This window comes from Lissotriton helveticus, chromosome 6 (genome assembly GCF_964261635.1).
Source record: "Lissotriton helveticus chromosome 6, aLisHel1.1, whole genome shotgun sequence".
Lineage (NCBI taxonomy): Eukaryota > Metazoa > Chordata > Amphibia > Caudata > Salamandridae > Lissotriton > Lissotriton helveticus.
Window position 1 is genome coordinate 331,700,290 of NC_136067.1, and position 18,173 is coordinate 331,718,462.

The 18,173-nt window shown below is 47.8% G+C and overlaps 1 protein-coding gene and 1 non-coding gene across 4 annotated transcripts in view; both read left to right on the forward strand.

Moving 5' to 3' along the window:
* NBAS (NBAS subunit of NRZ tethering complex) overlaps window positions 1-18,173 on the forward strand; it is a 2,361,081-nt gene that overhangs the window by 14,909 nt on the left and 2,327,999 nt on the right. The gene's annotated exons all lie outside the window — the stretch shown is intronic.
* Window positions 12,142-12,281, forward strand: LOC144764558 (U4 spliceosomal RNA). The gene has a single exon (XR_013596612.1). It is a non-coding gene; the product is annotated as a U4 spliceosomal RNA (small nuclear RNA).

Below are 18,173 nucleotides of genomic sequence, written 5' to 3' on the forward strand. Positions count from 1 at the left end.
CCACTCTACCGAGTCGAACGCCTTAGTGGCGTCAAGGAAGACTGCCACCGCTGAGCAGTAAGGGTCGATATCCTTCAGAACCGCCATCAAGATTGTGGGAAGTAGCACGGTGTGGGACAAACCCCGCCTGGTCCGCCAATGCCAGCGGTTCCATCAATAGGTTGAGTCTGGTAGCCAAGACTTTTGCTAGGATTTTAGTATCGCAGTTGAGCAACGATAGGGGACGTATGACTCGCAACTAGTCGGGGATTTACCGGGTTTTAGTAAGGAGATGATCTGGGCCTCCCGCATGGTCTGGGGTAATCTGCCCTCCTCTAGAGCCTCATAAAAAACTGCTTTCAATATGGGAGCCAGTATCTGCACATATGTTTTATAAAACTCCACTGGCAGCGCGACACGTTTGCATATGCATTATTGCCTCTGTGATCTCATCCAACTCCAGGTTTAAAAATTTACGCTGGGCGTCTCCCAGCCACGCCAGGGCTGTATCCTCAAAGTATTGTTGCAGATCTAGAGGGGAGCTTCTTTGGGAGGTGTATAGTTTTTTTTATAGTAAGCAACAAATGTTTTCAACTGGTCCGGAAGATTCCTATGCATTGTACCCTGCTCATCCTGAATTTCGGCAATATAGTTAGCAAAGTTGGGCGGTCGAACTGCATTCGCCAAGTCCCTATCTGGTCGGCCCCCCTCTCCATAAATACGTGCCGTGTGATGTTTCCCCTGAAACCTGCATTCTCGGTCAGCTACCGTCTCATATTCTGACACCTTGCTACGTAGATCCGCTTTCAGATCCCCATTCCCTGCGTCGGATGCTATCCGTCTCTCAAGAGCCTTAATGTCTCCTTCCAGTTTATTTAAATCCCTGCGCAGGTCCCTGAGGATGCCTCCCCCTTTTGAGATGCACTAGCCCCTAACAGTAACCTTAAATGCCTCCCACACTGTTAAGCTCGAAACTGAGTTCACATTGCGTTCAGAAAAGTTGTTGATGTCTTGCTCTATCTCTGTTCTAAAGACAGGGTCTGTAGGTGTAGGGGGTTGAGCTGCCAGCCAATATATGGGGACTGAGTAACTGGGGCTCGAAGTGTGGCTACCACAGGTGAATTGTCGGAATACGTCCGGGCAAGATGTGTTACTGTATCTAGTCAGTGTGCTATTCCGATGGAGACTATCAGATAATCCAACCTAGCCCAATACCCATGTACAGCAGATTGGTGCGTTCCTTCTTGCAGTCCAGGGTGTTTATACCTCCATGTGTCCAGTAAGTGGTTGGAATATATTATGTCCTTCAGCATTCGCTGCATGGTTGTGTAATGCATGGGGGTGGCACGGGAGCGGTCTAGCTGCGGGGTCACGACTGTATTGAAATCACCTCCCCAGACGATATATGTAGTGCCTAACGTTTGAATCTTACTCCACAACTGTAGCATTGCATGTGCATCATCGGTGTTGGGGCCGTAGTAGCTAGCAAAGGTCACATCATTTGAGTTCAATGTTCCCCAGAGTAAACAGTACCTCCCATCAGGATCAAACTCCAAACCTCCCAACTGAAAGCGTACACCTTGTTTGATAAGGATGGCTACCCCTCTGGAGTACCCAGAATACGATGCAAAGCACCTCTGTGATGCCCATTTTGCTGCAAATTGAGGGGTAGCTCTAGGATATAAATGTGTTTCTTGCAATAGGCCCACCCCGATGTGATGCTATCTAGGTACCCCATGACCTGTCTCCTTTTCCTTGGATTATTTAGTCCCCGTACATTCCAAGATAATACATTAAGCATATCCGTGTCTCTCCCAGTGTCTGCCATTCCCTCTGTGTATGGTTATGTCCTGTGCTTCTATGCCATTTCAGTTCCTTAAGTGAACATAAAATAGTGATCCCCGCAAAACCCCCCACCCACTTTGGCTTCCCCAACTTGCCAAGCATGTACCCCATCCCCCCAACAAATTACAAATTAGTCAGTTAGCTAGGTCCCCTCACTGGAGGAAGATAAGGGGCTCGCCCACGTGTGAGAGTCACTAAGGGCCCACCACTCGCCCACTCCCCTCCTTAGTTTCACCCACCCACTGCCTTGACCAATCCGGCAGGCAGCTTCCGTGGGACGGAGGTGAGTGTCCAAGCGGGAAAGATTACTCAAACATTATTAATTATTATACATCACCAGTTGGGAGTCGATCAAGTTTAATTATCAATCATGTCAGTACTGCAAGCAGCAAGTGGATACCAGTCCTTCATTCTGGGCTCGACGTCGGGGACTGAGACCTGGAACGTCCCCGTGCCTCCGCCTCTCTGGAAGCCGCTCGTCAGGACTGCCGGAGATAATCTTCAGCTTGCTGAAGAGTCGTGAAGAAATGCTGCTTCCCGAGGTGAGTTATCTTCAGCTTTTTATGATACACCATGGCGTACGGTATGGCCTGTGTCTGGAGCTTTTTCTTCACCGCTGCAAATTTGCGTCGCGCCTCTTGGACGGCTTGCGTAAAGTCGGGGAAGAACACCAGGGTGGTGTTCTCGTAACATACTTGCTCCTTCTAGCGGGCTAGGCACAACACCACGTCCCTGTCCCGGTAGTTCAGGAATCGCATTATGATCGGATGTGGTGGCGCTCCCGGTGGCGGACGTGCCGCCACTGATCTGTGGGCTTGCTCTATCGTCAGGTGTGCTGAGAAGGAGTCCCTGCCAAAAAGATCTATGATCAGTTTCTCCATGAAGTCTTCCAGTCGACCTGTGTTGGTGGACTCCGCCAGTCCAAGAACTCGAACGTTGTTCCGTCTGGAGCGGACCGCCAAATCCTTGTTCTTGTCCACAATTATTTTGAGCAGTTTGTCCATTTGGAGTATGTGCTCCTTATTTGCCACTGCACCGTCCTCCAGTTCCGACACCCTGGTTTCGGCCTCCTTGAGCCGCTGATCATGTTGCTCCAGTCTGTTCACCACTGAGTCCATCCTGGCGTTCATGGTGTCCATCTTTTCATCAATGGAAGATAGACTTTATTTCATTCCTAATAATAGCGATTTCTAATCTTCCTCTGGACGCTCCGATGCAGGCATATCTGTCTGTTCCGCCAAGTAGGATCTCGGTGGCCTGCGAGAGTCGAACGTTAATTTTGCCTGCTTTGCATCGGCCCGACCCATGATGACTGAGTGGCGTTGCCTTTGGGCTAGTTTTAGGGCTATGTCGATACCCGCTCCTTGCCTGTGTCTACGCTTGTCTCGTAAGGGCTTAGTACTCGAGGTGGAGCTCAAGCCAGAAAGGCTGTTGTGGTGTGTAGGCCCGATCACCGGGGCAATTGGAAGGTGTGTCTGTAGTGGTCCGGTCACCGGGGGCCGACCCGTCTGTCTTCAATCTTCCACAACCGTGGGCAGTGTGGGGCTCGCCGTGGGTCAGACCCCTATGTTGGACAGGCTTTGCAGGTGCTTTCCCCTACCCGCGATGCTACATATGCAGTAGGTGTGAGGTCTATGGGCTTTAGGACTGCAGGCTCCCCCGAGAGTCACAGGTCTCTGGTCTCGTATCTCCCTCCTTCCTCGGCCCGTTGTATCACGTCTAGACCAGGCGGCTTCCCACAGTCCGAGTGGCTGACCCCAGGAGCATGTAATGGCGCCTCCGCAACACTGCAAACTTCGTCTGTCCTCCTCTATATTCTGTGAGATCACAGCTCTCCGCCAGGCTCACTCCGTCCCCGTACTCCAGCCCAGGGGCACCTCACTGCAGGATAGGTGTATCGCCTCAGATTCAGCCCCCCACGTCCTCACCTCGGTGCGCTGCGGACAAAATGGCGGCCCTCCTTCTAAGGTACAGAGGTAATGGCGGGGTGTGCTGCGGTATCTGTGTATATGAGCTTTCACTTTTCACTCCCCACCGGGCTGTCTGCAGGGTGCGTGCCGTTTTCACCAGACGTCTCTCTCGTGAGCTTCACAGCAACACCTCGTCCCGCAGCTGTGCATCGGGCGCAGGGAGCCGCACACCCATGCAGCAAATCTCTGCCTCCCCGCGGCCGCGCGCTGTGCCTCAGCGCCCGGTCGCAGCTGCTCCGGCCTCTCAGCGCTACGCCCCCAGCCCTCCGTACGTGTCCGACCGGCAAATATTCAGTGCGCCGCCTCGCGCCCGCTCCTGTTCGTTTGTGGCCTTGTCGTCCACAGGCTTTCCCACCAGCGACCGCCGTCTCCACTCTCCAGCCCTCCGTCACAGTTCTACGCTCTGGGTTCCAGCGGCTTTTCCCCCACTATAGCTCAGTGGTTACAGCATTATTCAGGCATCGCTTGATCCTTGATCGTTCCGCTCCTCACTGGGATGCAAATAGAATTTTTAAAACATTGTAGTATGGGGGTTATGAAGAGTTTTCCGCCCGGTCCGGCGGGAGCCTTACTGGTGCGCGGCCATCGCGGTCGTGCGCCACCTAGCCCCCCTGGAATGTAGAGTTTGCGGTTACATGCAGAAGAATAAAGACGTGCTATACTAAGCTCCTTGTGTGGCTTAGTCATTGGCGAGTCCCTTGGCTCGGGAGAACACTACAACCATGAGGGAGGGGCACCATGAGTACCCTCGTAGTGGACTACTGTCCCTATCTTTGGTGTACCACATAAAGCAGTGATGGCAGTATGCCATGGTTTGAGACTGATAGTGTGACCATAGCTTTTAATTTGAGTTAGTCAGAGAACGGCCTGCCAGCCCTCTAGTGTAAAATTCTGCTGTTACGTGAACACTCGGAACTTTGCACCAACATCCTGTCTGTAAAGGGAGTGCACATGTGAATTTTCTAATTTGCTTGTAATGCAAGTGCAATAGTGTGACTGTGTGTGAGGGTCAGAATTGTGGAGCAAATGGAATGCATTGTAGATATCCATGGTTTAATATGGTACAAGATTCACACTGCAGATGGTCTTGTGGTATGTGGTAAAAAGGATGGTACTCTCCCCCGCCCCCCCCCCCATCAGAGGACTGCGGTAATAGCCGTAATACCTCAAGAGGGTATGCCACACTCAGACTGTGGTTCATACTGACCAATGGCTGTAATATCTTAAGAGGGTATGTCACCACCAGACTGTGGGTCATACTGACCAATCTCCTTGCTCAACTATGAAGTAAAGGTCCTAGCGAAGCTTCTATCCTTGCACCCTTGTTCACCCCGATCAATAGGGGTTTATGCCCCATAGGGTGACCAGACTAAACCTGGGTGAATTGTTTGGGATCCTTCAACTCCCAGAGGAAATCGCAGATGACCAGATGGCACTCCTAGCCCTGGATGCCAGAATGGCCTTAGACAGTGTGGAATGGAACTACCTCTTTGAAGTGCTGGACAGGTTTGGTTTTGGACCGGGGTTCGTGAAGTGGGTCAGCCTGCTCTATCAGCAGCCTTTGGCTAGAGTGCGAGTTAATGCCACGGTGTCTCGGAAATTCCCTCTCCAGAAAAGAACGAGGCAGGGATGCCCTCTCTCCCCACTCTTATTTGCCCTTGCCTTGGAGCCTCTTGCGGCATGGGTATGTCGGACCCTCAGATCTGGGGGATACCGATTGGGGAGGAATGGAAAGAACGCATCTCTCTGTATGCAGACAACATCCTGCTGTATGTTAGGAAACCACAGCAGTCAATCGACAAAATACTGTAGATATTCCGCATCTACAGGGATTACTTAGGGGATCGAATTAATTGGGGTAAACCACTACTTTACCCATTGGCTGGGGGCACCCTAGAGCTAACCTCGAGATGTGTGGTGTCGATTGAGAGAAGAGGTTTTCTATATTTAGGAATCTATATAACTCGAAATGCTCAAGATGTCTATCACTGTAACCTGGGGGCGCAGTTAGACAGACTCAACGTAGACGTCTGGCACTGGCAGACCTTGCTGCTCACTTTGATGGGGCGGATGGCGTTAATACGCCGGATGTGGTCCCCCTATTATTCTTTCAAAGAGTAGAGGCGTAGTTGTGGTCTTTGCTGTGGGGCAGCGGTGCGCCAAGGATAGCGCTATGCAAACTACAGAAAGGGGTCTTTGATGGAGGATTAACAATTCCGGACATCCGAAGCTACTATTGGGCGGCTCAATTAGTAACAGTCAATGGGCGGATGTTCGAGGAGAGGTCCGAACCAGCATAAAGGGTAGACAGACTAGCCATGAGCAAGGGAGGTCCCTGAGCACTGCTGTACACTAGGCAACTGACAAAGAGTTTGCCACAGCATACCCAACAGCGCTGGTCTGGCATGCTGCCACAAAATTTCTGGGCTGGAAAGGAAAGCTTACAGGGATGACCACACTGTGGAACAGTACCAAGTTGGGAAAGGTGAGCGAACTACGGGGGTTCGCTAAATGGGAATTACTGGGCCTTGAGACCCTGGGTGATATCTGGAGAGGTCAGGCCTTCATTACATTTGCGACCCTGCAGGCTGAATATGAGATGGGAAGAGGGAAATGGTTGCGGTATTTGCAACTGGCAAAAAATGAGAGCAGACTTGCACAGCTAAATAAATCTTCAGTAAACCAATTGCAAGTTTGTAGCGTGCTCCCAGGATGACGCCGACTGGCCTTTCAGCGTGTAGTTAAGGGACTAATACACAGCTCCCCCCACTGGAAGGAGACTCCCGGTGCACAGCTTAAAAAAGACAATGCTGTCTTATATATATAATTCAACTCCTCCAAAGCGTAATCACAGCAAAGGCTTGGAAAAGTTCATCAATGATGTATTCCATAAATCCAATTTTTCACGTAAATCATAAATCTTTCCAGATGCCTGGAATCGACATCATTCAAAAATCATATTTTTCATTTGACATAACTCCCAGCATAACTCCCAATGCATTTCGGGCTGAAATAAAGCCCTTCCTCAGGGGATCGCTATGCAACAGAGTGCGAATGCCAACTCTGTGTGTCCACAGCAGGCGGCCTCCAATTTCAGCCCGAAATGCATTGGGAGTTATGCTGGGAGTTATGTCAAATGAAAAATATGATTTTTGAATGATGTCGATTCCAGGCAGGAAAGATTTATGATTTACGTGAAAAATTGGATTTATGGAATAAATCATTGATGAACTTTTCCAAGCCTTTGCTGTGATTACGCTTTGGATGAGTTGAATTATATATATAAGACAGTATTTGCAACTGGGACATGCAGCCGGAACCTGTTGCACTTAAGGGGAGACACTGGAAGAGGCTTCAACTTTAGAAGACAGAATACTGACTGAGCAACTACACGAAAGGGTCATCTCCTTGCTTTATAAAAAAATAGTCAACAACACCCGAAACGATTAGGTCCGCTAAGAGCAACCTGGGAGGGTGATATTGGCTCATTGGAAGACGAGGAATGGATGGAGGCATTGCAGGGCCCAAGAGAAGTGGCGAAAAAGGCGAGATTCTGGTAGATTCCGTTAAAAACCTTCACCGGGTATACCATCCCAGGCCAGTGTTACACAGAATGGGGCGGAGTGAAGATACAGTGTCAGAGAGGGAATGCTTGAAGGGAACTTTTCATCACTTGTTGTGGGACTTCCTAAAGCTACAAGAATTCTGGCAAAGAGTGGGAGAAGTATTAGCGGAAGTTACGAGGGTAGAGGTACCGCTGGCGCCGAAATGTTTTATACGCATGATCACTGGGTAGGAAGACTGGCCAAGACACATAAGACAATGATTAGCATTGGCATTGGGAGTTGCAAAGCGGAATATGGGAATGAAATGAGGGGCAACCAACATTCCAACAATAGGGGAGTGGAAATCTGATTTAGATTGGTGCTGGCAAGCAGAACAAATAATATGTAAGAGTAGGGGGTGCCCGAACAAATGGAAGAAGATGTGGGGAGCCTGGCAGACCTGTAGAGGTTTATAAAAGAAATAGAGTAGGGATTGTCATGGCATGTATTAAATATCCAGTATACAGATGTATGTAACATCGAAGATGCAGAAGAGAAGATATGGTAATCTGGTGTAACTATCTCCTGAATATACTGTCTACTGAGCACTTTTAAAATAAAAACAATTAAAAAAAAATATCTGCCACTGACTTCGTAATGATGGTGCACAATCGGCCAATGACTTGTACATGCTTCCAGGAATAATTCAGCCCATTTCATGACCCTCATGGCCGCTTGGCATTCACTTCATCTCAACTTTGTAATTGGGTATTATATACCTGTATTGATCTAATTTTGCCACATTCAATTTTTTTTTAACTATCTTGATTTTATATGTAACTTGTTAGCATGTAAATCTCCTTATGTAACGTACTTGGGTCTATTGTAAAGCTCTGACACCTTTGGGTAAAGTCTGTGCTATATAAAACTGCATTAAATAAATACATTTTAAAAATACATGAAACCAGGGATTTAAGTAGACCGGGTCTCACTGGTGCCGAGCACTGGCAGTTATTTAAAGGGGGCCTCGAAACGGGTCTCTATTGGGCTCTGTTTTGAGCCCTGGAACAAGCGGTCCTTGTTTCCTGACTGCAGTGACAGCAGGCACATTGTTGTGCGCATGCTCACGCTGCTCACTTCTCACTAGTGGGGAAGCTACAGCATGACGTCATGCCAGGTCAGCATTGTAGGGGAAGGGAAATCCTTTAGGGAGGTTATTTTTCTCTCTGGAATTTCCTTCTCTTTTTGAAACTCAGGAGCAGCAACATTGACATGGTGTCACCAGGGCTTTAAGCCGAAGCTTTTTCAATATTGTATACAAGCTATAGTTGCTGCTTATTTATCTTCTGCAACTAACAACCATTGACAAAGCCAATAGTCCTGACTTGTTGTAGGTATGATGTTACTTGTTGTATCATATATCTGGAATCCAGATACAAAGAGAGTGGGACAGAGTAAGAAATTGAGTGTGGGCAGCTGCTGGGGGTGCTGGGCAGCTGCAGAGCAGGAAAGTGGACACTGCATCTCTCTTTAGGAAGGAAATTAATCACCGGAGTTATCATTACATCTTTATTGTTGCCTTCTCTGGGCAGCATACGCGCAACTAGAGCCAAATTCGGGGGGTGGGGGGGGGGGGGGGGGGGAGGGGCTACGAAAAATTTCGGGGGGTGGGTTGACTCTTCCAGCAATATGCATAGTGGAGATGCAGGGGCTCAAGAAGGGGTGAAAAGCAACAAAGCCTCGTAAACACGTAATTGGTCTTTCAAAGACCTGGAAAGTACCCTGGTGGGGCTGTGTGTGTATGTGCCCGGGAAGCTGCCTCAGCCCGGGCTGACACACACGACATGGGTGGTGGGGGGGAATGGAGGGGCGAGGCAGAAACAGAGTATTTTCCCTTCTCTGCCAGTCCTGCCTCCCCGACCTGCCACGAAAAGCAAGCCTCGTCTTTAGGCCTTGGCTATTTCTGGCACTGGGACGCGTGTTTAACTAAAAAAGTAGCGGAACGGAATTGGTTAAATGTAAGAAGTAGGGGCACGCCGTGCCCTGCCGATCCCGCCCACTTCGACCACTGATCTGGATGCAATGACAGAAATAGCAAAATACAAGTCGGGCGGCACACTATGCTAAGCACAGATTTTTAGCTTACGTTTTTAAGCCACGCCCTTAAGGACATTGACCACGCCCTTTTGAGAGCCCCCCCCCCAGTATTTTCATCCCAGTTACAGCCCTACATGACACTGATTCGGAAATGAGTGGTACCGTAGCATGTGTAGGCAGGAGATCAAAAACATTCTTCGGCCCGGACGGCAGCAGCATTCTCCCTGCTGCCCACCAGAAGACTCACCGCCCGAGTGGCAGGCTGTAAGCGCTGCAGGGGGGCTCTGTGGACCGACTCCAGCGCTCTGAATGCTCCTGCCATCCCTTCTGAGCTGCAGCCCCGGGGAAGGGTGTCCCTCGGATATATGACGTTAAAACGCATGTTTTTACAACGCATACCGTTACAACGGGACTTTTACAACGCCAATACTATTACCACGCATGTATTTACAACGCATTTTTTTACAACGCAGGTACCTTTACAACGCATACCATTACAACGTAAGTATTGGTAAGTATATATATATTTTTTAATTGTATATTATTTAAAATTAATATAATGTAATGTAATTGTATTTAATTTAATTTAATTTAATTTAATTTCATTTAATTAATTTAATTTAATTTAATTTAAATTTTATTTTATTTTTACCCTGTACCCCTTTACCAAAAAACCCAAAACTGACCCTGAACCCTAAAAATACCCCTTTACCCAAAAACCCAAAACTGACCCTGAACCCTAAAAATACCCCTTTACCCAAAAACCCCAAACTGACCCTAAACCCTAAAAATACCCCTTTACCCAAAAACTGAAAACTGACCCTAAACCCTAAAAATACCCCTTTACCCAAAAACTGAAAACTGACCATGAACCCTAAAAATACCCCTTTACCCAAAAACTGAAAACTGACCCTGAACCCTAAAAATACCCCTTTACCCAAAAACTGAAAACTGACCCTGAACCCTAAAAATACCCCTTTACCCAAAAACCCAAAACTGACCCTGAACCCTAAAAATACCCCTTTACCCAAAAACCCAAAACTGACCCTGAACCCTAAAAATACCCCTTTACCCAAAAACTGAAAACTGACCCTGAACCCTAAAAATACCCCTTTACCCAAAAACTGAAAACTGACCCTGAACCCTAAAAATACCCCTTTACCCAAAAACCCAAAACTGACCCTGAACCCTAAAAATACCCCATTACCCAAAAACCCAAAACTGACCCTGAACCCTAAAAATATCCCTTTACCCAAAAACCTAAAACTGACCCTGAACCCTAAAAATACCCCTTTACCCAAAAACCCAAAACTGACCCTAAACCCTAAAAATACCCCTTTAAAAAAAACCTAACATATAACATTTTAAATATAATTATATACTTACCAATACTTACGTTGTAATGGTATGCGTTGTAAAAGTACCTGCGTTGTAAAAACATGCGTTGTAAATAAATGCGTTGTAATGGTATTTGCGTTGTAAAAGTTCCGTTGTAATGGTAGTGCGTTGTAAAAAATGCGTTGTAATGTGTGTTTACCGTGTCCCTCATTCAGCAGAGCACTTGGACGCAGCGCTGCTGTAATCAAATGCAGCTCAGACGGTCGAGGCCACTCCCCTCACAGCACGGAGGTGATCATGGCGCTCAAAATGAGTGATTGATGTTTTTTAATGTGGTAATGCAGACCACAACATTAAAATGTGTTAATCTAACGCCGGATGCGTGGTACTTGGGAGGACTGGCTAGTGCTGCAGGATGAAAGTTCTGTGCCGAGCTGCAGAAGGCAGGCAGTGTGGTTTACGGAGGAGGGCAGTTTTTAATGAAGCTTGTGCTGGGTTTTGGCATTGCCATCACCCGCTTCACCCCCCCTCGCCCAGGGCTAAGCTAAATTCAGCCAAGCTGAGCAGCTGGTTTGGGTAAGGGCGGCAAGTACTAATGGGCTTTAAATTAAGCGAATCAATCAAGATAGGCTAATACAGGTATAGGCTAATACAGGCCTAAAGGGAGATGTTGGACTGCGATCTGCTCAAAAGGTGACCGTGAACTGCCAGTAGCTCGTGATGGACTGATTGGAGATCCCTGAATTAACGTATCTGAACCGAGCACGAATTCCAGACCAAACAAAAAATCTGCAGTCTAAACCACAGTTGTTTCTCTTGGGTGGTTAATAATATACCGTTTTAATAAAATGAATCCCTTGAATTTTAGATCTGGAGGCGGGTTGATTTGAAAAGAGTGAAGCCAAAATTATACCACTGAAATGCTGCAAGTTCAACAGTATAGCTCCGTGAAACGGCACACCTGCAGTAAAGGCTATATCGAAAAGTGACAGTATTCTTTATATTTCGCTAAATTATTTCCACGCCTCCTTTGGTATATAATTAAAGACTGCGACGATGCTGCTGCTTCCATTTCTGCAATGCACCGGCTAGCATTAAGCCCCAACATAAAACACCGGAACTAGTGAGGTGCTCGGTCCAGCAAGCTACTTACCATGCAATTTCCCAGAGACCTCTGCGCGTCTAAGAGAAACGTTGGGCGCCGGAGAGCTGATCGTAATTGCAGATATAACGCTACCACATTCTTTATTTTGACTGCCACAAGTCAACAGTGCTATGATAATGCCTCACATTGATACATGGTTTCCTTGCCCTCTCTATCATGAGGTACTACGGCAAAGGGGTATGTAATTCACAATGATATATTTAGCTTTGCGCAGTGGCAGTATCATAGCCAATGAGGTCTAACCGAGGCGCGATTATTGCTTATTGAAAACTTTACCCAATACCCCGCTATGGTGACTTGAAATAGAGCAGCCATTGCAATTTTTGACAGTTTCTAAGGAGACTGAATAATCATGTCAAAAAAGGTACGTTTGTTTAAGTTGCCCATGAGTGAGCATCGATTAGAGATTACATGGAGATTGTATGGGACTATTAAATTACTATTTGCCATTTAAATATCCTCTGGCGGGTTTTCTATTCTCTGGCAGTAATTTTGGGATGTATTTTCAGTGAACAGTTTTCATATTTCTTGTATTTGTTAGTCTTTGTTCCCTCCTTCGCCCCCTGGATCTCTTCTTACCGCAGAGCATTCCAAAACTCACCAGCACCTTTGGCAGCCTGGGGCCTCATTCAATTTCAAGCCCCTGCCGCAAAAGTGACCCATGACGCGGCGCAGAGATGACTGGTGCCATTTGATACTGGCAGGGTAAAAAAAGCCAAGTAGAAATGCACCGAGTGAGCAAGTGAACTCTTGCAAGTTTGGCGAGCGAAGACCGGGATTGTTTCTCTCACAAAACGTACTATTGTGCTGTGTGCAGTCGATTCCCAGCCCAGTATAGGAAATCGGTACAGAAGGGGGTGGTGATGGACGGAGCATCTGAACCAATCAAACACTCACACCCAGTCAAAAGATCTGGGTTTAATCCATCACCGTTCTTTAGCCCACTCTGCCACCCCAGTTCTGACTTGGCCACATGCAAATCAGTCTGACCCTGTGTCTCATGGGAACAATCCAGCCCGAACTGCCAAGCCATGCCTTTCCTGGACTGGAAACAAGCTTCCTAGGACCGATTTCTGGCATTTCAGCCGTCTTCAGCCAGGCTTGCTTGAATCCAGTGGCAAAGTGAGCAAGGGTCTCACGTCTGAGCATACCCTGCCAACTTATGGCAAACAAAGCGGTACAAAAGGGGGTGGTGATGGACGGAGCATCTGAACCAATCAATCACTCACACCCAGTCAAAAGATCTGGGTTTCATCCATCACCGTTCTTTAGCCCACTCTGTCACCCCAGTTCAGACATGGCCATATGCAAATCAGTCTGACCCTGTGTCTCATGGGAACAGTCCAGCCCAAACTGCCAAGCCATGCCTTCCCTTGACCGGACTCTCGTCTGAGCATACCCTGCCAACTTATGGCTCACTTTGCCACTGGATTCAAGCAAGCCTGGCTGAAGACGGCTGAAATGCCAGAAACCGGTCCTAGTAAGCTAGTTTCCGGTTCAGGGAAGCCATGGCTTGGCAGTTCGGGCTGGACTGTTCTCATGAGACACAGGATCAGACTGATTTGCATATGGCCATGTCTGAACTGGGGTGGCGGAGTGGGCTAAAGAACGGTGATGGATTAAACCCAGATCTGTTGACTGGGTGTGAGTGTTTGATTGGTTCAGATGCTCCGTCCATCACCACCCCTTTTTGTACCAGTATAGGAAATCAGCAAACCATGCACAGCACTGCTTACCCATGCGTTTGCCACAAATGCTTGTAAATACTATAGAAACAATGTGCTTCCTCTCATGCTGTAACACCAGTTTCATGGAGAGCTGAGGGCAAACATGCATGCACTCAATAATATTTTGAGACAACAAAAAAATCAGTTACAGCCGTCCAGAAGGAGGCGCTATTTGATGGCAGTACTTCACAACAACTGCATTACCGATCTTAGTTAACCTGTAAATAAAGTACATGCTACGGTGGCATCCCCGGTGTGATATCCGTGGGCTCTAGGCCCACATGCTGAGGAAATGAACAGACACCAACACCGTGATCGTAGTTACTGGTAATGGCCACGCGTACGTGCACTCGGGCTCCTTTATTAGCAGGGCTCCTAATTGGTAGCACCTTTGTTGGATGGGTGTAGGTGAGTGTGTGGGCCAGCCCTTGAGGGAGTGGCTAGCAAAGCATTCAACTGTGTCTAACAGGACACAACATTCCTCCCAAATCATATGAAAAACAAAAACAACAAACAAAAGTTCAACCTATGGGAAGGAGTGGAAAAACAAGTAAAAACAACTAAATGTCTCACAGTGCAGGACAGCGGTGGAATGGTGCAGCTGGAAGCACCCGGGCATCTTGGCACGTGTCCATATTTTAACCAGGTATATCTGGACACAGACACAGTGCTGATGAAGTCCGGCCCTCCAGCTATGCATCAGTTAACTGACAGTTCCCCAACATTAAGTTAGTCAGTTCAGCGTACTCTTGCTGAGAGACAATTGATGTTGTCCAGTTCATACATGGGTGCATCGGAATGCGGAGTGAAACCCATTGGAAGCACATTAATCCATTGATGACAGCCTTGGAAATCCACTGGTGGGGCAAAGTAAAATTCATCACTCACGCTCGGGGAGGCCCTTTAAATGAGTTGCCACTGGACCGCCTATGGGCTGCACTGGGTTTGCACGTGTCCACATCTAGACAGCCGCAAGACCACCTCGGAGCCTCCGCCTAGTCACTCGCGCAATTTCAAGGGTAGCTGTAACCTGGACAAACATGCACACACCACCAGGACAGGATGTATGCCAACTGGATCGGTAAATGGTGCAGGATTCCACTCACGTCATTTAGCGCCCCCTAGATGGTACTGATGCACATGGCTAATGATGGAATGGCAGCCATGAAATAATTCGTAAAAACTGGCGACAGGCCACGCAATGCATGCCCTTTATATATATATATATGCCCTAAAATGTGGCGACAGGCCACGGAAACTCACAGGGGACTCCTGCTCACTCCGTCACATCCTTAGGACTTCGCATCTTCTCCCGTCACAGACCACTCCCCGGTCTGGTCCTGTCAATAGGACTGGGAAGCTTCCCAGATGCGCCAGCCAGCTCAAAGACGACAGTGCAAATAGGATCCGTTCAGTAGTGCCTTCCATACCCATCATCCCATCGATAAAGTATTTTGGCATCTCGGGATCAGAACTCCCTTCTCATTTACAGATATGGCAACCCGCCACTAAGATCATGGGAATCTCCATGGCTCTCGCTTTCAGCGGTGGCCACGTGCCACCAGAGGCATACAACCTCATCAGCAACAAAGTCAACAGTGCAACAATGTAAGAAAGTAAATGAAATGATTCCACATGCACCAATCCAGGCCCTTGTGTAACTGTAACCTGTTAGGGTAGTAGAAAAATCAGTTCAACAGTCAATGTAGCAGTGTACCAATAGGTACATAGACGGTGAGGCTCACACAGGATGTAGAAGTGGATCTACCTTCTCTGCAGGCAGCCAGCATGCCTTTCGCTGTATTGGTCATTGCCCTTGTGCTAGTGACGATAAAACCTGCAGGTACTGCACTTGTTGTCTTATCAACCGCTACTCGTGCACAAATCCATAGGAGCACGATTCAAGCCAGTCCCTTCAGCCTGTTCCCTCAACACTACTGCCACCACAGGTATGCAAAGCTTCTCTGACCAACTATGTATATCTCACAGAAAGATACAGATTATCTTGAAGCAAATAGCATGGTACCGTCACCTCCAGCTGACATAATGGCATTGTTCTACGAGTTGCACATCACTGCCCCCACTCCGTGAACTGTAAACAACATGCCGCACCTTGTTCTATCCTGGCCATTCATGCAAACATTTCCAGGATACAGTGCCAGAGCTGGCCTTGTTGGAAGTGAAGGCTCTTCTAAGAGCGGTTCTTCATCGAAGCACGGCACAGAGACCGGCTTTGGTGCAGGGTAGTATGGCATCGGGTCGGTCAATAAAGTTCACACAGATGTTCAGTCCTCCGACATGTCTTCTGAATAAAACAGACTCTAAAAGAGCGCAACCTTCTCCCCCAAGCGCAAGGAGTCCAAAGAAAAGAGGGTGCCACCAGAAAGAGAAACAGCTGCCTGCTCCTTGGCACATGCCTCAGAGCTCTCGTCCAAGGCCTCTGCCAGGAACATCGAGAAATAAAGCCAATGCCAAATCACTTTTTTCCCCCTTTGTTTTCCTTTTTTTGTTTTTTTTTATTGTTTTCATTGAGAACGAAAACAGGGCAATTGTTAGGAAAATGGCACATACATTGGATATGACAGTTCAGTGCAGTAGACAGTTTCATTACATAATATGAGATATTGTATTGGCATAAATCCTTGTATATTGGTACATTAAAGTAGCTCCCCACTCCCTTCCGGCTAAGAATCTGACTCACTCTCCCCCTCCGGTGCAGGTGGATCACACAGATACCCTCTGTACTCATTCCATGAGCTCCAAATTTCCCCCCATTTCCGAGGGCACCCCCGGTGCACATACACCACCTTCTCCGCAAGCATTGCTGCATCTAGATCACGACACCAGTCTCTAAGTGTGGGCACTTCCCCGGAACCCCAGTACCTGGCAATATTTCGCTTGGCGTACATAACACTTAATGTCACCTAGTCCTGGGCAGAATGAGTAAGATTGCTCGGCTCCCAGATGTTCAGCAGGCAGAGCCGTGGCTCAGGTATTACAGATTCCCTCACAACCTGTGTTATTGTTCTCATGACCTTGGCCCAGTAGGCCGCAACTTGCGGGCATTGCCATATGGTATGGAAGAATGTTCCCTCCTCCCCACAGCCCCTCAGACAAAGGCGGTGTGTGGCCCTTCCTATAGTGTGTAAAGTGACCCTAGTGTAGTATACACCATGAAGTATCTTCAGTTGTACCAGACGTAGTCTAGAGTGCACGGCCACTTCCCGCGGGGACGACAGTGCTGTTTGCCATTCTGCCTCGTCCAAGTCCTCCAAATCATTAGACCATCTGTCCTTTAATTTTATCGTTGGGTCCGGTAAGTTGTTAACTAGTTTACGATATGTGAGGGACGTTGCTTTTTTAGGCATGTATTCGGTAAGTAGTCTGTCTTCCAGCGGAGTGGATTCAGGTACATCAGTATCCGCCGGAATAACCGACCTCAGAGCATGCCTAATCTGCAAATACCTGAATTTTTCAGTGGGAGCTAAGTCCTACTGGGTTTGAAGTTGATCAAAAGGTATTACAGCACCTCCCTTCCATAAGTCCCCTACCGTGGAAATACCTATCAGGCCCCACTCTCTGAAACCCTTGCTGTTACAAAGTGTGCCTAACCTACGTGCCAACCAAAGCGGAGTCAGTCTGGTAATGGTGTCCGTGCATTTAAGACGAGTCTGTGCAGCTTACCAAAGGCCTACTGTGTGTGCCGTAGTGCCCAGGAGGGTCGACGCGCCCCTTGCATCATACAGCGTAGAAAGAACTCCTGCCTCCCCCAGTTCGTATCTGTCTGCTTGAAATGCTGGTTCTGTTTCGAGCGTGTGTAACCATTGATTTATAATTTTTAGATGGGCGGCCCAATAGTACAACTGAATGTTCGGAAGGGCAACACCTCCGTCATACCATCCTCTAGTCAACTTGCAGCGAGATATACGCGCCGGCTTATTATCCAGAGCAGACCTGAGACTAACTCACCTATCATTTTAAAATACTTATTAGGGACAGGGAATGGGGTATTCTCCAATATGTACAACAGTCGAGGAAGCATCATCATTTTATAGAGGGCTGCTTTGCCCAAAAGTGTCAGGGGTAGAGTATGCCAATGTTTAACATCGTTCCGGAATCGTTTAAGAGGAGGCACCAGATTTTGAAGGAGGAAGGCATTCGAATCAGGTGTTACCCACACCCCCAAGTATTTAAAGGACTCTTCTTTAACCCTTAGGTGGCACTCCACTGGCAATCTCGGGGGCGGGCCTTTAAGAACAAACAGGACAGATTTGGACCAGTTGATGGTATAGCCGGACACCCGCCCAAAATTTTTAAAATATCCAACAGTACTATTATTGACCGCCTAGGATACGTCAAATATAAGAGGGTATCATCCTCATATAAAGATATGCGGTCTTCCCACGTTGCAGTCCAGTGTAGACCCTTAATTATGTGATCCCAGCGAATCCAGGCCGCCAGCGGTTCCAGTGCTAAAGCAAAGAGCAAAGGAGACAATTGGCAGCCC